Source organism: Quercus robur, chromosome 2 (assembly GCF_932294415.1).
Source record: "Quercus robur chromosome 2, dhQueRobu3.1, whole genome shotgun sequence".
Classification (NCBI taxonomy): Eukaryota; Viridiplantae; Streptophyta; class Magnoliopsida; order Fagales; family Fagaceae; genus Quercus; species Quercus robur.
The window spans coordinates 71,239,572-71,261,721 of record NC_065535.1 but is presented as its reverse complement, the minus strand read 5'-3'; the positions used below and the strand labels follow the sequence as shown (position 1 = coordinate 71,261,721).

Below are 22,150 nucleotides of genomic sequence, written 5' to 3'. Positions count from 1 at the left end.
TCGGCCTCATGTAGTGATTTGCTCACATAGTACACCGGTCGCTGCACCCCATTATCATCCCGTATAAGTACCAGGCTTACAGCGTGGGGAGCTACGGCGATGTAGGCAAATAGTACCTCATCTGCCTCAGGACTGGACATGATGGGTGGTCGGGACAGGTAGTCCTTAAGCTGCTGGAAAGCCTGAACGCAATCCTCCGACCATTCGAACTCTTTCCACTTGTTTATCAGGAGGTAAAAAGGCCGACATCGATCCGCCGATCGCGATATGAACCGGTTTAATGCCGCAATCATGCCAGTGAGCTTCTGCACCTCCTTCGGGTTCCTAGGAGTCTGTAGGCTGTTAATGGCTTTGATTTGGTCGGGACTTACTTCTATTCCCCTGTGGGTGACCATGTACCCTAGGAATTTCCCAGACCCGACCCCGAATGAACATTTGGAGGCATTCAGCCGCAATCGGTGCTCTCTTAAGATAGCGAAGACTATTCCGAGGTCTTTCACGTGCTCGGACACCCTTTTACTCTTCACTACCATATCGTCTATATAAATCTCAATGATCTTGCCCAGCTGTGGCTCGAACATCCGAGTCATCATCCTTTGGTAGGTTGAGCCCGCGTTCTTTAGCCCGAACGGCATCACCTTATAATGATAATTTTCGATGAGCGTCATGAAAGCCGTTTTCTCTTGGTCCTCTAGCGCAAGGGGTATCTGATGACAGCCTTGGAAGGCGTCCAGGAAACTCATTCGAGGGTGCCCCACGGTTGCATCCACCAATCGGTCGATTTTGGGTAGGGGGAATGGGTCCTTGGGGCACGCCTTGTTCAGGTCCGTGAAGTCCACACAGACCCTCCACTTCCCCGTCTTCTTCCTTACCACCACTGTGTTTGCCAACCATTCGGGATAAAAGACTTCTTTGATAGCCCCTGCTCTTTTCAATTTTGCCACTTCGTCTCTTACGGCACTAGCGTGTTCCTTTGAAGGGCGTCGGGGTGGCTGCTTCCTCGGAATGGAAGAGGGGTTGACGTTCAAGTGGTGACAGATGAGGCTAGGATCAACTCCCGGGGCATCGTAGGCGTCCCATGCGAATACGTCGACATTTTCTCTGAGAAATCTGACCAGTTCCTCCTTTTCTTGAGAGGGCAATTCAGAGCCGACCTGAAAGAACTTCTCCGGGTCATCTTTGACAGCAATCTTATCTAAACCTTCACACCTTATCTCCTCGGCCAGCCCATCGTCTTGTCTTGTCGAGGAGGCTGGTTGCTATAAGCTCTCTGGGGCCGAGGACTCGACTAAGGGCCGATGTAAGATGGCGGCCACCATACACTTCCTGGCCACGGCCTGATCTCCTCGGATCTCTTCCACTTGTCCTCTGGATGGGTATTTTACTTTTTGATGAAGTGTGGAGGTCACGGCCCCTAGGGAGTGGATCCATGGCCTTGCAACTATCGCGGTGTAGGGTGAATAAGCGTCGACCACGATAAAATTCACCTCCACCACTTCCGCCCCAGTCTGTACGGGCAGTCGGATTTGCCCCTTTGGCGTAACAATCCTTCCCTCGAAGCTGAGAAGGGGGGAGTCATAAGCTACCAAATCTTCCGGCTTCAAGTTCAGCCCCTTGTATAGGTCAGGGTACATTATCTCCACCGCACTTCCCGAGTCTACTAACACCCTTTTCACATCGAAGCCCCCAATCCGCAATGTGACCACCAAGGCATCATCGTGAGGTTGAATAGTTCCTCTCTTATCCTCATCTGAGAATCCCAGTATCAAGGAGCTTCCCTTTTTTGGCCTTTTGGGCTCCCTTTGCCTGCCCTCGGAGGGGAGCCGATCAACAGCTAATACCCTGGGGATGGGTGGCCCTGTTCTTCCTGGTGCAGCGAGGATGACATGTATCGTCCTGGTGGGGGGTCTTAAAGACACGTCCCTTCGAGGTTCTTGTGCTGCTTGGCCGGGATGGTCGCTCGATGGGTGCAGCAGGTGACGTAACTTTCCTTCTCGGACCAATTGGTCTAGGTGATTCCACAGATTCCTGCAGTCCTCAGTAGTATGCCCATGGTCCCGATGATAGTGGCAGTACAGGTTCTGGTTACGTTTGGAAGGATCTCCAGCCATCTTTCCCGGCCACCTGAAATAGGGTTCATCCCTTACTTTCTCCAGTACCTATTGTACTGGCTCTCTGAACACGGCGTTCACTGTTTGCGGGTTGCTCTGCCCAGCCTGTCGCGGAAAGTCTCTCCTCGACTGACCATGATTGTGACGTTCCGACCTGACATCATTTGCTTTGGGGTGGATAACCTTCTCCTTTCCCCTCCCTTGCAGCTGATCTTCCTCTACTCTTTTGTACTTGTCGATCCTATCCATTAACTGTTGGACGTCAGTAACTGGTTTTCCGGTGAGGGATTTTCTTAAGCCATGCTCGGTGGGGAGACCGCTTTTGAACGTACTGATAGCAACATTATCATGGTTGTCATCTAAATCATTATACACCTCCCAATACCTATCCGAGTATGCTTTCAGGGTTTCTCCTTCGTGCATGGATAAAGATAGTAGCGAACTGAGAGGTCGAGGGACTCTGGTGTTTGTAATAAAACGGGAGCAAAAAGCTTGAGTGAGCTGCTTGTAGGAGCCTACGGAGTTTGTCTTCAGGCTGTTGAACCACCTCATTGCCATCGATCCCAAGCTGGATGGGAAGATCTTGCACATTAGGGCTTCGTTTTGCGAATAGATCGCCATTTTTTGGTTAAACTGACTCACGTGCTCTACCGGGTCTGCTCTGCCGGTATAGATGGCGAACACCAGTTGGTTGAAGCGTCTTGGAAGCTTAGCCCCTTCGATTCTATTCGTGAAGGGTGACCTCGAGACCTGATCCAGCGCCTTCTTCATGGCGTCGTTCCCCGAACCTTTACTAGATGGGCTCTTATACTTCCGTACTGGGCGTGGTTCCTTTTCGTAAGAAAAGGTCTCACTTGGGGGGGTCCTTGACCTTTGTCTGTAACTCACGTCCTCCGCATTAGAAGACTCGCCTGAGTCAGAAGGAGATCGTCTTCGCTATACACGTCGTAACTTCCTTTTTAGGTCATCTATCTCTCGCTGCATGGCCTGGTGACTATTTCGCCTCTGAGACACGTGACTTCCTGTCTGAGTGTGACTCTGGCTCGTCCGGATAGTATGCACACTTCCCTCACGATTCCCCCTGCCGCCTGGGTTGGTTGGGTTATTTTGCCTTTGGGACTCGGCGGGTTGTGTTCGTTGGGAGTCAGCTTGGTGAGGATCCTCCTGGTGCGGGCCTAGCTCTGCCATGCTCGACCGTTGTACTAGCTGATGCCTTAGTTCTCCCCACAGACGGCACCAATTGTAGTTGCACGATTTTCCTGGCCCAACTTATATTGATCAGGCCTTGGCCCAAAGTACAACCCACAATAAATATTTGTAGAGGATGGGTCAAAAGAACTTAGCCTCAGTGAGCCTAATCGGTCTGATACATGGATAGTATTGTTTGCAGAAAAAATAAAGACACCAGAATGAATCTCTCCTGTCTGATTCTATTTCTTCAGTTTCCAATACAGTTTTTCCCCCCTTTCTTTGAGGGACTCCTCTACATTATATAGTTCTCTTCCTCTCATCTCAACCTTACACCTGTCGATCATCTAAGCATCTACTTGAGCACCTGTCCCATCAGACGCTCTCATCAGTCCCTTTGTGAGTTGCAGAGGCCGAGGCGGTACTGTTCAGGTGTCTTTTCCTTATTAATGCGGCCAAGGGGGTGGTTGGGGCGCAATTAATGTGGTGGTAGCTTTCCATGAGATATTTTGGATTTTATTCATTTTATATGTTGGGAGGATGAACTGAAATAGCTGGAGAGAGTTCCTCGTCTGGGATTCGTGATGTCCGAGGAGGAGTTACTCCTCGGACAGGTTTCCCTGGCGTTATTGGGATTGAGTAGGGCTTCATATGTGGTTTCCCTTCGAACAGGACGCTCCTCGGACGGGCCTGAATTTGGAATAGCCCATTATTTTTGGGCCGGGCCCCACAACTATCATTATACAAAGTTTTCCATTGAAACAAATGGAGCGTTCTTGGCAACTTGAACCAAAATTAATAAAAATATTTGATGCCTTTGACTTTTCTTTTATTAACTATCATTTATGAGGAGGTCTTAGGAGTTTTTTTTTTTTTTTTTTTAAGATAATTATTAATATACTTATGTGTTCATTATAATTTTACCTAATGTTCAATTAATTTAAATAATTGGTATACATAGCTCATCACTAATAGGATTTGTGACTCTATTCTAATAAATATAATGATCCTTACACATCTTATAAAATTATATATTTTAATTATAAATTTCAAATAATTTTTTATATAGATATATAACAATTTTATTTAGGATTTGGAGGCCATAATTAAGTATATATACTTAATTAATAAAATTTTGAGATCATCATGAATATACACATATATATATATATATCTCTAAATATATCTTATTTAAAAATAATAATAATAATTTGGCCCCCTTACCCTTTTTGTAGCTTTCATATTATTAAATCAAGACTATCAAGTCATATTTTAATTTCATAACGAGCTCTTAGTTCAGGGTCGTGAATTTTTTAATTATTTTCCGACAAACATGCTATCCCAATGAAATATTATTTGAAGAACCTAAAAGAGAAAAGCTAGTAAGGTCTTCATAAAATTGCATCTAACAAGATATATGATACAAAGGTCTTTCAACAAAGAGCCACTAAGGAACATTTTTTTTTTTTTTTACAATCGAAGTGGCATCTCAAGAATATGTCAAGAGTCTTGTAATTTAACTAACACTAGTTTTTGATATTTTCAATCAAGATGTTTAGGATCCCCATTTCCTATTGTAACTATCGAATTACAAAAATAAAAACAAATACAAAAAAATAATCTCATGAATATTGAAAAAAGGGATGGAAAAATATTTTTACATAAGTAGAAAGATAAAATTGATTGGCTTTTGGTATAGGTAGGGATCGAAGCCAAATATTTTATTTAATAACAAAATATTTTACCGATTAAGTTAACTAGAATCATTTTTCTAAAACCCTACCCTCATAGAATCTTTAATTCAATATATCTCTGACTTGCTAAAGTATTACAAGCACTAGACATCTTACCTAAAGCTTGTCACTTTTCCCTAAACAGCATTACGGGGAGATTTTTTCAGGGAAGTGTAGAACTTTAGAAGTCAATCTCCAGCTACACAAATATATATATATATATATATATATATATATATATATATGCAAATAGGGAATCCTAAACCACATATAACCTAAAGATCACCAATCACGTACATACGGAAAATCTTCAAGAAAAAGCTGTAGTTGTTCCTCTATAATATAATAACTAGTGTTTAACCCGCGCAATGCGCGGGGTCATTTTTAAACTCATATTCACTACCAACACCACTGCAAACGATATGCATAGGTGCATATCAAAATTAAGCATTTGGGAGAAAAATTTTGTCCTGCCAAGATATTTGGAATAAATTAAAACAAATACATATAGCATACTTGAGATCCAAAATGGAGGCTATGATTGTGAACATCTGAGTAAGACTAATTTAGAATGTATGAGACTGAAATTTTATGGCAAGTGAGGCCTATCAACTCTTTTTGTTTATGATTTGTCTTTTCCGCACCCATGACATAATTTTATATTTTGCTTAGTCTGGGTTCCACCAGGTCGCACCCCATTAAGCAGTTTGGTGAGATCAAACATGTTCTTATATGTTGTACTTTCGATTTTCCAATTGAAATCAATCATATGGTTAATACAATGTGATTTTTTTCCATGGAAATTAAATTATATTGGTCAATACAATCAAGTAGTTGAAATCAATTGGAAAGGTTACCACTTTTAAAAAATTGTACTTAAAATTTTATCTTCTTGAGAAATAAGAATCCTTTTTTTGGGCTTACTTGGAAGTTGGGTCTGAATTTGGGCAGTACGTGTTATGGCTGGGCTGGGCTTCATATCTACATCTAATTGCCTAACTTTTTAGTTTTTAGTTTTTACCACCATAACCAAAAGCATGTAAGACATGAACATATCTTAACATTATTACAAAAAAGTATCAACATTTCATACAGTGACATTTGGAGTTTCCTTTGATGAAATAAAGTAAGTTATGGTCCCCTTGTTTTAACTTTTAAGAACTCAAAATATGACAACCACCCACAATAATAATGAACTTAAGTTATGCCATGCTAAACTCATATTCACCACCAACACCACTGCAATTTTTTTTGCATAGGTGCATCTACATTAAATTGTTGAAACAATCGAAATGCATAGTATTCTCTCATTGTAACAAAATCAGTTGTTTCAAATCTGATTCAATCTACATTACTATACAAAATGCCAAGCCTAAAGCCATCCTCGCAAGGAAAGAACGATACAAAACTAACCCAACTAACCAAAACACCCAAAACTAACTCATATTTCTTAGTTCATAACCAAATCAAAGAAAAAAAAAGCATGGCAGATATTCAAAAAAAAAAAACAAACAAACAATATAAGAAGAGAAAAACAACGTGTGGACAAATTTTAAGGCCTCAAATGTGTTTTTTTTTTTTTTTTTTTTAAACCGTGTGGTTAGTACAGTAAATGGGCAAAATACAAAGCCCTTAAACGTTACAACGTGCGGTATTTATCTTTAAAATCAAACCCAAATACGTAAATAAAAATCAATCCAACCAATTTTCTCAAAACTAATTCATATTTCATACCTAGATATAAGAAAGAAAGGAACAAAAAAATTTACTGGTGGTAGTTCTCTCTCTATCTCCGTATCTCAGTTCCTGCATAATATCTGGCCACCATCTCTGCTCAACATCCACTTCAGTACTGTAACATTCAATTTCAATATCTCTAACACTTATTAATCTCTAGCAATCATCTCTGGTAGAAAACAATATATCTCTTACCCTTTTCTCTCTAACAGTTGCATTACATATTCTCTATCTATTTCTTTGCTTCAAATTCAAGTCCCCAAAAAGAAAGTTAATGTAAGTGTACTATCTTACATAGGCCTAAAGCAAATTTGAGAGAAGCCAGGATGGATGGATATTCTGTAAATCTCCAAAGCTTCTATCTTGCAAGTTGAAAACATGAGTTTCATTTTGATCATTGAAGAAAATGCAATTCCTTTTATACCCAATAAACATTGGAATAGTCTGATTAGTTATGAACTTTGCATCCTACATAAACTTAGTTATCATAATTCCACTGGTTACATTCAAACTTAAATAATGTAGTATATTTAAGCATATAGTGTCTAAAAAAAGAATTTGACTTTAAGCAACAACACCACCAGCAATTATGCAGCTACTTAAGCCTCCAGCAGCAGCACCAACATGAGTTATGCAGCAACTTAAGTTGAGCATTATTGCCACCAATCATGAGCATTGGTTCAGCCATCATAAATCCTGAAAATCAGTCTCTTTCTGGTAAAAACCCAAACATAGAAAATCATTGCATCAAATCAAATCAAATCATTGCCTAACTCAAGGAGAATATTATGCAATAATAAATCATGACAGATCAAATTTAACCCGTGCATCAAAACTTTCCTTGTAACTTGTATATTAAAATAAAGTAAACTATTTTATTACTTAACAATATAGAATATGTTAAGAGTCATCAAGCAACACCTGTGATGTTGCTGCTGAAGTTGACTTGCTGCCATAGCTGTTATTGTTGATGTTGCCTAACATACACCTGTCCTAAGCAGCTGCATTAGAGTTAGGGAATTGTTAGTCTTTTACCATAAAAGCTGTTAACATCTGTTAGTTGCTGTTAGTTAGTTAGTTAGACAAATTGTTAGAATGCAACATATATGGCTTTACTTGGAATAGTTTTGAATACTCAAGAAAACTGGATATTAGTGGTTTGCTAGAGTGGTGATTGTAAGGACCATTGAATGAAAAAAGCAACAGTTTCTCTCCTAATCTTCTTTATTCTCTCTAAATCTTATTTCTCATTCTTGGAGGTTAGTTGCCTCGAATCAGGTATTTCTCATAGATATGAATTACATATTATGTTAAAGCTCTAAGCATAAAAGTTTATGGAAAGTAAAAGAGACAATAATAATGAATTGTTATAAAGTTAGTCTAAATGGTCTAGCAATGTGTAGTAGCTAATCTTTATTTGCACATAGGCTATTAGATTTTCTATCACACATTTCAACAAATATTTGGCATTCAAATATGCTTCAAAACACAGTTCTTATACATGGATAGGAGATGTTAGTTAATATTTAAGCAGTGGATTTACATTTTGTTGGTTAGTTTTTAACAATCTGTTGGCTATTTCCCATATGATGATGGCTAAGGATTTGGCTTCCATTAGCCAAGGACATATAAAATAAATACTTAAAGCAAAATTAACATCAAACAGTAACACTTTTTGGCACAAACTTGAACTGGAAAGTTTGTTTTCATCTTATACATAAAGATTTTAAACAATCCAAGGTGAAATTTTACTTTTAACTACAATAAATCAAAAGATAAGTCCCTAATGTTACCATAAGAAAAAACCAAACCAATGCATTCAAAGAAAGAGAATCAACCAATATATTTTTTAAAAAGGGTAAAAGAATCCTAGACAATTAAGCAGGGAAAAAAAAATTTAATATAGATATATTGAAGAAGACAGATTGTAATTCGAGTAGTATAAGCATCATATTTTAAATTAAAACATACATATATTGAAGATTGAAGATGCTAATTCGAATAGGAGAAGAAACAGTAAGATGATGTGGACCTTCCGTATATGTTGCAGAGAGGAGATGGGGGAAGAGCACAAACACAAACAGCAGATGCTATAGAGAGGAGATAGGGGCAGAGCATGAACCCACCTATTAGACTCAACCCTGTTAGTCCTTTATTTATTTATTTTTATCAATAAGTAATCTTCTTAGTCCTTTCCATGGTCTAAGCACCGTCAAATTTCACAGTAGTATTCATTATTAAATTAATTGTGAAAAATGGTTCCAACAATCAATATATCATCTTGGATGACAGTGAAGTCTTAGGAAATATGCTTCAAAAATATATATAGAAGAAGGAAAAACACAGCTCTACCTTTTCACTTTGCTATTGCAGGAATTTGCAGACAGCTTCTAAACTCTATAGATTTGGTCTTTTGCTATGCATGGCAGAAAGTAGAAAATAATCTGTGGGTTACTGAAGGAGGACATTGGAAAAGAAGCTGGGGCCTGTAAACAAACAAAGAATCAAACAAAACCCCTCAAAAATCTAGATGCTACTCTTAAAGAAGTTTATGGTCGAATTAAAATACAATAGCATGATTCTTTGATTAAACCAAGCTTGAGATAACCTATAGACTAAACATAAAACCAAAGCTTGATATAACCTAGAAACTTTAATTCAAGCCAAACACAAACAAACAAACGAAAAAAAAAAAAAAAAAAAAAAAAAAAAAAAAAAAAAAAAAAAAAAAAAAAGTCTCATATTAATACAAATGGAGCATAAACTGAGAATTCTTAAAGTAGAGGACATCAAATACCAAAACTACACAATTCAAAATTTGCTAAAAACCCCTTTTTAATGCCATTGAACCAAAGGCCAACGATCCAACCATAGCAACTCAAAAACCAAAAGTAGATGAAAAGAAATATTAACAATAAATTTAGGAGAATTATGCACATCATAAAACTTAAATTATAAACAATAAAAATAAATTTTAGAATAAAAAACAACAGCAGAATTTTATCAAACAATATGTGAGCATATTACTAAAATGTATATATTGATTACTATCTTAGGCATTGCAAAGCTGATCAGTGCTGTCAATTTCAAAAACTTAGCAGTCTCAATTTTCAAAAGAGAAAAAATACTAATCGTAATGAATTTTGTAAATGATCACTCAAAACCAAACCAATCTAATTCAAGCCAGAACTAACACAACAATAATTTAAAATGTTAAAAATTAAAAACTGGCCAAATTGCCTATCAGCGGCATGCTAATGGAAGCCTAACTCAAAACCAAATCTAATTGAAATAGCTAAATCTAAACCAACCCAAACCAAGAAATTCAAACCTAAATCATATTCAATCCCCATATTTGAAAACGAAAGGGAAAAAACCAAAAACAATAACTTTACAGGTATACGGCCTGTCTCTCTGTGCCTTATGGACTCTATCTGGGTGTATGATGTTCTGGCAGAAAGACCTAAAATAAGATTGAAAAAGGAAAATAAACATTAGAAACGGAAATACCCAATGATTTCAATCCTATACTTATTTAATCTCAATGGTTTCGTAAAGATTAGAAACAGAAGCACCCAAATTGAAATCAATATTTTTAGTGAATTTTGTAATCTAAAAAACAGAACAAAAGCAAATATCTAAAATTGAGATAACAAACATTTTGATAGAGAACCCAAAAACCCGAAACAGAAACGAATAAAATGTAAACATATCAAAAAAAAAAAAAAAAAAAAACTCAATCAATAGTAACGTTTCATACCCAAATGCCAAAATCTAAAAAATGGGGAAAAAATTGTACCGGTTCCGGTTCCGACGATCTAGGTGGCAGATATATGGCCTAACAGTGTTGATGGTCCATAGTTTTTTCTTGCTTGCGGTTCCGGTGGCCCAAGTCTGGCGAGGGAATGGACAATAGCCGGCCTTAAATATTTCTTCTTTCTCTTGGCGCCTACAAACTCTGCTTGGTTCTTCTACCTCCGTATCCCTTAATCAAAACCAAATCAGACCCATAATACCAATCTAAATCATAATTAACACCCAATTGATTCTCCAAATAAAAAACAAAATCCCTAATTTTTTTTTTAAATTTAAAACAAAACTTTACCAGTAGCGATTCCGGTAGTCTGATAGCGGGTGGAGTGGAGGCTTGTGGTGGTACCCCTCTCTCAATCCATGGTGCGTTAACAGTCTAACGCTTATTCTTCCTCTTCTGCCAGAAAAATTCCAATCGGTCGCTTTCTCTGAACAATAATTTCTCCGTATATGGGCAGAAATCTAAGTGGGCAAGTTTGCACATTGTTGCAGAGAAGAAACAGAACATGGGGCAAACTGCAAAGCAGATCGGTGAGGAAGGGTTTTTCTTTTGGCCGTTTGTGTTTAACGAATGGAAACAGCGAGGTATTGTGCATATCAGATTTCTTCAACCATTCAAAATAGTTAGTTAGGCAACGTTTGAAACAATATAGGAAAGTAGCATCTCGAGTTTTAGAAACTCGAGATCCATATTAGAACTCGAGTCTGAAAGACTCGCTTTAGATTTCGAGTCTTTTAAACTCGAGTTTCATGCAAAAAAAATTTAACCTATGGTGGCGTTTTTAAGACTTACAGTGACGTTTTAAAACCCTATAGCGACGTTTTCCTGCAAAAAAAATTTTTTATAAGTACAGGTTTAAGGAGTCCTATAGTGGCGTTTTTAAGCCCTATAGTGACGTTTTATAGACCTATAGCGGCGTTTTTATTCAATTTATGGAACTCGAGTCTTTAAAACTCGATTTTCAGCTTGATTTTTTTCCAACTTCCAACTAATCCACTTGCAAATCGAGACTTAAAAACTCGAGTTCTATCTTGGAACTCGAGTTTTAGACACTCGAGATGCTAGTTTTCAAAATTGTTTTGAAACGTGACAATTAACTAAATTTTTTAATATTTATTGTTATTTAGAAAAAAAATTCTGGAAACAACGGATGCTTTTTTTGCCTAACGTTTGGTTTTTAGTCTTATTTTTGTTATTTATAGTGAGATGCATTCAAACGGTGTAGTAGAAATAAAAGTTAAAATTTTAAGATTATTGAAACGATGTTACGTGCGGCTCTTTTGACTTAAAGTTATATACGTGTCAATTTTTTAAATGGTCTTTTTTGCTAACGTGGCAACACCTCCTTAAAAGCTTCTGCTATTATATATAGTATTAGATTAGATTAGATTAGATTAGATTAGATACGTAGAATTCCAATTGTCAAGAAACTCCCATCTCTACAATCCTGCTCACCACTGTTAATACTATTAGTTAAAGGAAAGAGTCAATTGTATCTTCCACTACAAATAGTTATAAGAGTTACAAACGATCAAACTGAGATTGGTTAATTAAGGTACAAATGATCTTTCTTCTGGCTTTCTTTCGACTTACTAAAGTGTTTAGTACTAGGGGACAAATAAGCTTCCAAAATTACACTAAAAATCCATAATTTGATCAAATTTGGAGATATTAGTAGTGGAGCAGAGAGATGATTGGGATTTAATATCTAAGGGGAGCTCTTGACTATATGGCTCCAGAATAGTTGAGTTTAGTGATTACAGAAAAAATAGATGTATATAGCTTCGGTATAATGCTTTTGGAGATATTGTGTGGAAGGAAACATGTAATCGCTCTCATCCAAAGGAAGCAATGCATCTACTTGATATTTTTGTGAAAAATATTGAGGACCAATTATTGGTGTTTGCAATTGTGAATATGATGAGGATTGTAGCATGGTGTTTGCAAAATGATTTCACAAAGATGCCTTCTATGTCCATGGTGTTTAAGGTCTTCGAGGGTGTTTTGAATGTTGAATCAGACCTAGATTATTTCTTCTCAAATTCACCTTTACTAAACACAAGAGCTAGAGTTGATAACCAAGAAGTGCATGTTGTTGTTGCTATTCCATTATTGCCTTCAATTCTATCAAGACCAAGATGATTGTTCACTATACAATCTTTTGTTGCTTGACAAATGAAGGTAATTTCCATACTTCTAATTATAAAGTCTCACATAATGACTAATATTAGTAGTTCAAATTTTGATGGAAAGCTTTCAATACGTTATTTCATGTGGTCATTTATTGGCAAATAACACGGCTTCTCTTGTAACATTTATTTGACATTATTGCAGTGATGTATAAGTGTTTATTCTGTCACTGAAACTAAAATTTAGGTTTGAGTTGCAGATTTTTTTTTTAAGAGAGGAAGAGTTGTAGACTTTATTGTAATGTTGTGTTTCGATCCCCTGCGTAATATATAATACATGTAGTATTGTTTATGTAACTTTGAACCGAAGTACGTAGCAGAACTGAGATTTTGCTGTAGCTGTGTATATTGGATAGTGTCCCAGTCAGAGAGGTCCTTGCCAAGAGAGGCATTAATTGTACCACTACCCGTTCTGTTTGCAACTTAGGTAATAAATCCATTATTCACATTCTTTTTTTTTTTTCTTTTTTTTTTGAGATAAACGATAGAACATTATTCACATTCTTAAAGACTTTAGATTTGCTAAATCCTTTTGGAATAGAAAGGGCATTCCCAGGATTTGTGCTCAAAATTAAACAAACCTTGTAGGTTAGGTTGATAAGTACAGTTAAGATTTGCTAATTCTCTAGATCCATTCGAACTTCTTCCAGTGTGGTTGCTGAGTTTTAAGCTGATCCTGGCTTCTATGTTGGGGTTCAAGAGTCTTGAAATAGAGTTGTATGCTAAATCTGTTGTGAACTTTTAGTCTACTCCAACTCTTCTTCTTATAGATCTCTCTCCTCTCTTTTATCTGATTGCAAGTGGTTGCTGGATGAGCTTGAGAAATACAGTCTGAAGCATGTCCTACATGAAGCCAACCACTGTGCTGATGTGTTAGCTAATTTTGGATGTAACCAAGAAGAGGACATAGAATTTTTAGTTTATTCTGTTGTTCCTTGTGAAATCATTTAGTACCTTAATCAGGATGCCATAGATTCATTTTTTAACCGAGTGATCTCGTTCAACAGCTTTGCTAGCTGTTCGTTCTACCCAAAAAAAAAAAAAAATTGTTGTTTATAATTATATATGTATTTAATCGAGTTCAAATTTTCCTGGTTGATTTAAATCACATGAGAATGGATGCATATTGAAGTTGGTATTACCTGGAGAAAGGATCAGATCAAGAGGTTCAAATCTACTATTTGGAATTCCTCTTATACATTCTGGTATCATGAAGCAGCTAACAAATCTTTTTTATAAACTTGGGAAAATTTTAATTCACATTTAATTGTACTTATTTGTAAATGTATCATATGTATATGCATAGAGTTATAAGTTAGCATTATTTAAAAAGAACATGTGACCAAATATTACAATTATTGATACATATGAAAAGACAGAAAAGCATAGGTCATATAAAAAAAATTCTCCAAATTCAATTCCAAATTCAAAGTACTCTATCCAATTATTAAGAAAACGCAAGAAAGCAAAGGTTTAGGCAGAAAACTTGAAATTTCATATCCCTTGCCTCATTTTCTGAGCAACCAAAAAAAGGCTATAGAAAGTTACTGTCTAGAAAAAGAAAAATATGAGAGAGAGAGAGAGAGAGAGAGAGAGAGCGGAGAGCCTTGTGAGATTTAAGGCGTTGTAATAGGAGGTTGACCAACTACCAAGACAACGCGAAAAGATATCAGCACCATCGTTAACGACTGGCGGTCTGTACTCAGTGGCTATGCTCAGTCAAGGTACCATACTTGTCTTTTTGTCTTGGTCCCGAGAAAAATCAAAGATGGCAGCTACGATGCAAAAGCTCAATGTATAGCTTTAGGCTTTAGCTAGCTAAGCCTCATTCATGGCAACTTTCTCATTGAGTGGATTGGATAAATAAGTGCGGAAATAAGAACAAGATACTCTTCATTTAACTTAAAATGGAGATTGTATATTTCATAGTTAAGATTTTATTTTTTGAATCTAATAGTATACAAAGTGTCGAATCATTTAAAATTTAAAAAAATATAACACTGGATTCAGCTTTATCACCATCATTATAGCATCATTATTATGTTATGAACTCTCTCAATTCTTAATTTGTGATGTGGAGTTATATTTTTGCAAAAAATGATCCTCTCCATGTCACTTGAAATGAAGAGTATTTTTTTTAAATTGAAATGGAGGATCCTTGATCAAGGTATGAGAGGATTGCTTTAAAAGGATAAAACACATGAAAGAAATACGTTTTTATATATAATGTGAAAAAAAAATAGGAAAAATATTTTTTTTTTCTAAATGTCCGTAAAAGTAAGTAGTTTTGCATATTAATACTTCAAAGTTAGTTTAGTTGCCATTTAATAACCACGTTATTAACAAGCATGGACAGAAGAAAATAATTCAAAACTCTATCAAATGTTAAAGACTAAATCCAAATTTTGATCTTCTCAAAAAAAAAAAAAATCCAAATTTTGATACGGTAAGGATCAAAATTAAACTTATCCCAATTAAATGATGTAATATAGATTTTTAGTGAGACTAAATCCTTAAACAATTTCCACACTCTAATCCAGATCCACTTTATTGAACCTGAGGCTGAATGTGATCCCTATAAAAAGACTGGACCCAAATACCTGGCTCTATAGTTTGGCCATGGTGAGCCCAAAAAGAGAAAGCCCACTCCATTGGAATAACCCACCTGATCCTTGCCCATACTCAGCAGTACTTACACTAGACCCATTTGGACATCCTTGCTTGTATGAACAATATAAGTTCATGTAAAATGTGGGGAGGAAGAGTCGGGGTTCAAATTAAGAGGGAGCTTCACATACATATACACTTAGATTAGACTAGAATAGAATTTCTATATTGTATTAAAAAAAAAAAAAAGTAATTAAGGCAAAAATAACCATTGCTACTAATGGTTTATCCAAAGAAAATTATTTCTAAAAATTGAATCACTACTTTGCAAATACTTTTTGTAGGGGCAAAGGCCCAAAATCATGTAATGGGCCTTGGGCTCCATCCGAGACGATTAGCAATGTCCGAGGAGAGGAAGTGGATGCCAAAAGGATTTCCAACCCAGCTCTTGTGGATAGGGGGGCGTTTGAAGGACGGTCCGAGGAGGAATGCCTCCTCGGACGTGATGAGTATGGCTCAAATATGCACTATGTCTACCAGAAGGACCCACCCCAACAGACATTAGCAGTAGGGATGCGTCCCACAGACCCGTAGGAAAGAAGGAAACGTAAGATATCCAAGGAGACGCTACTATTGCCGCATTAAATGCGTTGCAGCTACTTTTCTGGCCGCATTAATGTGGAGAGGACTCGTGAATAATGTTATCTTGGCCACCACAACTCACAGAAGGCCGAAAGGGGGTGTCCGATGGGACAAGCACTCAAGTAAGGATCCAGATAATCAACAAGTGTAAGGCCACGATGGCTTCAAAAAGACTATATAAGAAAGGGAGTCCCCATGAGGAAAGGGGACAGAAAAAGGAGAGAGAATAGAGTAGCAGTACAAACAACCGCAACCTTCGAACAGGGACATGCATATATTCATCTTATCTCCTCAGACTGAGGATCTATGGATACTAACGTGTTTTACTTGCGTTCAACTGTTGTATAGCCCAATATTAACCATTGTCTAATTCGCTAAGACCTAGTTCTACAGTCCATTCTCTACAAATTCATTGTTTCTGGCCTCCTTGGACCAAGACCCCATACCTTTTGGGCTTGGACCCCGAATTGTGACCCTACAATTGAAGCCCACCGTGGGAAAGAACTTGTGTCTCAGCAAGTGCAACGATTAAATATGGAAAGATCAGGTTCGCGCCGAACGGAGCTCGCAGACTCCCAACGGCAGGACAACTTTCTTAACCTCGAACGGGAAAGAGATCAAGACAAGCGACGAGAGGGTAATGTACATACCTCCCATACGAGCAGAAGCTGTTCAAAGGGGAAAGGTCATGCATCCCAAAAGTGGGACGATAACAGAGCTCTACAGCAAGAAATTGATGACCTGAAGAGGAAGTTGCGTCGAGCGCAACGAAGGCGTCCTTCCTTCAGCCCGAACACCAGCGATGAAGAGGACAACGAATACAGGCGAAGGTCGAGAACTCTACCAAGTGAAACCTTCTTCTATGAGGAAGAGCAACCTCACAAACACAGTCACAGAAGTCCGTCCTACAAGGGCCTAGTAAACGACGCCATGAGCAAAGCCCTGGACCGAATCTCCCAGTCACCCTTCACACACAAGATAGAGGGGGTTGAACTTCCTCGACGGTTCCATCAACCTACCTTCACCATATATAACGGTCGGACGGACCCCGTAGAGCACGTAAGTCAGTTCAACCAGAGGATGGTCATCCATTCCAAAGACGAAACTTTGATGTGCAAAGTATTTCTATCCAATTTGAGACCCATGGCGATGAAATGGTTTGACGGCCTCAAGCCGAACTCCATAAATTCCTTTAAGCAGCTAACCCAGGCCTTCGGCTCTCGCTTCATCACGAGCAGCAGGGTTCCTCGACCCTTGGATTCCCTTCTGTCCTTATTCATGCGAGATGGGGAGACCCTAAAGGCCTACTTGGATAGATATTGGCAGATGTATAATGAGATAGAGGGCAATTATGATAACGTTGCCATTAGCACCTTTAAGAGAGGCCTGCCGACCGAGCACGGTTTAAGGAAATCCCTGACGGGAAAACCGATCACCAGCCTACGCCAGCTCATGGACCAAATCGACAAGTATAAGAGGGTCGAAGAGGACCAACAGGTGGGTAAGGGTAAAGCAAAGGTTGTCCCTCAGGAGATGAGGGACTTTAGGTTGAACCGATTTAGCAACAACAACCGACCGAGAAGAGACTACATGAAGCAACCTAGATCCGCCGGTGCGCAGACAGTCCACGCTATGTTCCGAGATCCATTACATCAGATTTTGGAGAAAATCAGGAACGAACCATTCTTCAAATGGACAAATAGGATGGCAGGAAACCCCACGAAACGCAACCAGAACCTATACTATCAGTACCACCAAGAACCGGGGCACACCACCGAAGACTGCAGAAACCTGAAAAACCACTTGGACCAGCTAGTCCGAGAGGGAAAATTAAGTCACCTCCTGCATCATTCCAGTGGCCGATAAGAACAGACGAACATTGAGACACGACGGGACACCTTGAGACCGCCTATAGGCACGATAAATGTCATTCTCGCGGCTTCAGGAAGGACCGGTTCTCATCCTTCCAGAGTAATGTCGGTAGCCCGACTTCCTACTGAGGTTGATGACCGAGAGTCTAAGAAGGCTAAAAGGATGGCCTCACCCATGCTGGGATTCTCGAATGAGGATAAGGTCGAAACTATCCAACCCCACGATGATGCTCTAGTCGTCACGCTCAGGATTGGGGGATATGATGTGAAGAGAGTGTTAGTCGATCAGGGCAGCGCTATGGAAGTAATGTACCCCGGCCTATACAAGGGGCTGAATCTGAAACCCGAAAACTTGACGGCATACGACTCCCCTTTAGTAAGTTTCGAAGGGAAAACCGTTACTCCGAAAGGCCAGATTAGACTGCCCATATAAACAAGCTCGGACATAGTGGAGGTGGACTTCATAGTGGTTGACGCATATTCGCCTTACACAGCCATTGTAGCTAGACCTTGGCTTCATGCCCTAGGGACTATTTCCTCTACCTTGCACCAAAAGGTGAAGTACCCGTCGGAGGGTCGAGTCAAGGAAGTTATAGGAGATCAAGCCATGGCTCGACAATGCATGGTGTCCGCTATCTCGCGACGGCCGAGTGCCGAGCCTTTAACCTCTACCGAGAACGGCTTATAGCAATTAACAACCCTGGCCATGATTGGTGGGGGATCATCCGAAGAGGCGAATTGTGAGGATTTGGAAAAAGTTCTTGTGGGCATTGATCCGGAAAGATTCTTTCAAGTCGACTCGGAACTACCTCCCCAAGAGAAAGAAATGCTAATTGATTTTCTCAGGGAAAATGTGGACGTGTTTGCATGGGACACTTACGAGGCTCCAGGGGTCGATCCAGACTTTATATGCCACCACCTTAATGTTAATTCGTCTGTTACACCCAAGAAGCAACCCCCTCGGTGCCCGTCGAAAGAGCATGCTGATGCGATTAAGGAGAAGGTGATGAAACTTAAGAAAGCAGGGGCTATCAAAGAAGTTTTCTACCCTGAGTGGCTAGCCAATACTGTCGTGGTGAAGAAAAAGAGCGGAAAATGGCGAGTCTGTGTAGACTTCATGAACTTGAATAAGGCCTGCCCAAAAGACCCCTTCCCTATGCCTCGGATAGACCAGTTGGTGGACGCAATTGTGGGACATCCTCAAATGAGCTTCTTAGACGCCTTTCAGGGATACCATCAGATACCCCTGGCTATAGACGACCAAGAAAAGACAGCTTTTGTCACCCCCATCGGAAACTACCACTATAAAGTGATGTCTTTCAGTTTGAAAAACTCCGGTTCCACCTACCAGAGGATGATGACCAAGATGTTTGAGCTGCAAATGGGTAAGAACATTGAAGTCTACATAGATGACATGGTAGTAAAGAGTAAATTGGTGTCCGAACATGTGAGAGACCTCGGCGAAATCTTTAAAATCCTGAGAAGACACAGGCTGTGCCTCAACGCGTCTAAGTGTTCATTCGAGGTGGGATCAGGAAATTTCTTGGGCTATATGGTGACCCACAGAGGTATCGAAGTCAGCCCCGACCAAATTAGAGCTATCCACAGCATGTAGCCTCCTCAGAATCCCAAGGAGGTCCAAAAGCTGACCGGCATGATTGCTGCTTTGAACTGTTTTATTTCTCGTTCGACGGATAGGTGTAGACCTTTCTTTCTCTTGTTAAACAAGTGGAAAGGGTTCGAATGGACTGAAGAATGCGCCTTGGCCTTCCAACAGCTCAAAGAGTGTTTGTCTCGGCCACCAATCATGTCTAGCCCTGAAGCCAATGAAGTTTTGTTCGCCTACATCACCGTGGCCCCTCATGCAATAAGCTTGGTGTTGATACGAATGGACAACGGCGTACAACGGCCTGTCTATTACGTGAGCCAGTCGTTGCATGAGGCTGAGATTTGCTACCTTCCCTTAGAAAAAGCCATCCTAGCAGTTGTTCAAGCCACACGAAAGCTCCCCCATTATTTCCAGGCACACACAGTCGTTGTTTTAACCTAACTCCCGCTCAGGTCTATACTCCAAAGCATTTATTACACAGGGAGAATTGCTAAATGGAGGACCATTTTGAGCGCCTTCGACATCAAGTACATGCCTCGCACCGCCGTAAAATGCCAAATCCTCGCGGATCTGGGGGCTGAATTTGCTGAACCCTTACCAGAAGAAAAGGGAGGAATGCGAAGCATGGATGAAAAATTGGTTGACACAATCTCTCTACAAGGGCCCACCTGTTGGAAAGCATACGTTGATGGCACAGCAAATCAAAAGGGCTCTGGGGTGGGACTAGTCCTGATTTCCCCCAAGGGGATTACCATCAAAAAATTGCTAAAACTAGACTTCTCGGCCACGAATAACGAGGCAGAATATGAAGCCCTGCTAGAAGGAATGGCCATGATCGAGAAATTGGGCCGGAAATCCGTAAACATATTCTCGGACTCAAGACTTATTGTAGGTCAAGTAAATGGTGAATTAGAGGCAAAGGATGAAAGAATGTAAGAGTACCTAGACCAAGCTAAACATCTGCGGTCGCGTTTTGATCCTTTTAGCCTACTGCACATATCCATAAGCGGAAACACCTATGCCGATTCTCTGGCCACGCTGGCCACCTCCTCGGTTTAATGTTTACCTCGGGTTATACTTATGGAAGATCTACACAGGCCCTCGGTGGTGAAGACGGAGGTGATCCATGTCCACAGTGTCAGAGTGGGGCCTAGCTGGATGGACCTTTTAATACTATTTCTAAAAGAGGATGCCTTACCCGAAGAGAAGAGTGAAGCCGACAAGATTAGAAGAAAGGCTTCTCGATTCTGGCTATCCGAGAACTTGAAACTGTATAAACGCTCATTTTCAGGACCATACTTGCTCTACGTGCACCCTAACACCACGAAATTTATCCTAAAAGAGTTGCATGAAGGAATTTGCAGAAGCCATTCAGGGGGCAGGTCCTTATCCCATAGAGCCATAACCCAAGGATATTAATGGCCAAACATGCAGAAAGAGGCACACGAATACGTGAAGAAGTGCGACCAATGCCAGAGGTTCGCCCCAAATATACATCAACCGGGGGAGATTCTTAATCCACTGTCCAGCCCTTGGCCGTTTGCTTAGTGGGGCTTGGATATCGTCGGGCCATTTCCTAAAGCAGCAAGGAGCAAGGGATATCTGCTCGTCAGCACTGATTACTTCACCAAATGGGTTGAGGCCGAACCACTAGCAAATATCAGAGACATGGATGCCAAGAAGTTTGTCTGGAGAAACATTGTCACCAGGTTCGGAGTCCCTCATACCCTAATCTCGGACAACGGTCTTCAATTCGATAGTAAGGCTTTTAGAAGGTACTGCAGCGAGTTGGGATTTGTAAATAGATACTCCACACCGGCTTACCCCCAGGGGAATGGCCAGGCCAAAGCCATTAACAAGATCATAGTAAACGGGCTAAAGAAGAGGTTAGATGACGCGAAGGGAAGCTGGGTGGAAGAGCTGCCACATGTCCTGTGGACATATCGAACCACACCCCGCAGATCAACGGGGGAAACCCCCTTTTCGATGACCTATGGGACCGAGGCTGTAATTCCGCTAGAAACAAACTTTCCAACACTGAAAACTAGCTCATTCTGTCCTAATGGCAACAATGAGCTGCTGGAAAAGAGTTTAGACCTTATCGAGGAAAGAAGGGAAAGGGTAACGGTCCAACTCGCCTACTACCAACACAAACTTAAGCAAGGTTATGACGCTAAGGTAAAGCTAAGGCCATTAGCACCTGGGGACCTGGTATCAAGAAAAGTTTTGGGCACTGCAAAAAAACCCGCATGGGGAAAGCTTGGACCAAATTGGGAAGGGCCATATCGTATCACTTCGGTGGCCGGTATAGGGGCATACTTTTTAGAAGATTTAGATGAGCGTGTAGTACCACGCCCCTAGAATGTAAACAACCTGAAATGTACTATTATTAATGAAAGTTCCCACTCTTGATATACCTTTCTATTGCGAAAAGCCTTTGTGTTACTTATCTCGCATTTTTACCTAAGTATTAAATAGAACCCAGGTCCGTCGTGGTTCCTCAGACCACAGGCTTGGGGGAAATTAATCACTTTGCATTTTTATCCAATTGTTAAACAGAACTCAAGTCTCGCGTGGCTCCTCGGACCACAGGCTTGGGAGAAATTAATTACTTCGCCTTTTTATCCAAGTATTAAATAGAACCCAAGT

General features: G+C 39.8%; 1 long non-coding RNA gene across 3 annotated transcripts; it reads right to left on the bottom strand.

The window, feature by feature from the left end:
* Positions 1–7,166: 7,166 nt before the first annotated feature.
* On the bottom strand, positions 7,167–11,164 carry LOC126714842 (uncharacterized). Of its 3 annotated transcripts, none has more exons than XR_007651686.1 (7): positions 10,875–11,164; positions 10,569–10,754; positions 10,160–10,232; positions 9,122–9,255; positions 8,802–8,895; positions 7,691–7,770; positions 7,167–7,465 (listed from the first exon to the last, which is right to left on the bottom strand). It is a non-coding gene; the product is annotated as an uncharacterized LOC126714842 (long non-coding RNA). The 3 variants fall into 3 exon arrangements; XR_007651685.1 differs by having other exon boundaries at positions 8,741–8,895; positions 10,165–10,232; XR_007651684.1 differs by having other exon boundaries at positions 10,165–10,232.
* Between the last annotated feature and the right edge of the window lie 10,986 nt (positions 11,165–22,150).